Raw genomic sequence first — 238 nt, forward strand, 5'->3', positions numbered from 1 at the left:
CCCCCCACTCAACGCAATAAGTCCCTCCCTCCACTCAGCAAAGCATCTAAAACTAAGGACCCCACTAAGACGACAGTTTGAAAACTAGCTATGGATTGGAGAAAAACCAAGTCTCCCCCCCGTGAGTTGCAGCCAGCCCTGGACTACCATCATCACCACCATTCTGGACACCCGAATCTTGCAATACTACTGCTGCTTATTTTGCTCCTTGGGCCAAGACGTCTCTGTTTATGGACAC

This window comes from Notothenia coriiceps, unplaced genomic scaffold (assembly GCF_000735185.1).
Source record: "Notothenia coriiceps isolate Sejong01 unplaced genomic scaffold, NC01 NC01_scaffold00007371, whole genome shotgun sequence".
NCBI lineage: Eukaryota > Metazoa > Chordata > Actinopteri > Perciformes > Nototheniidae > Notothenia > Notothenia coriiceps.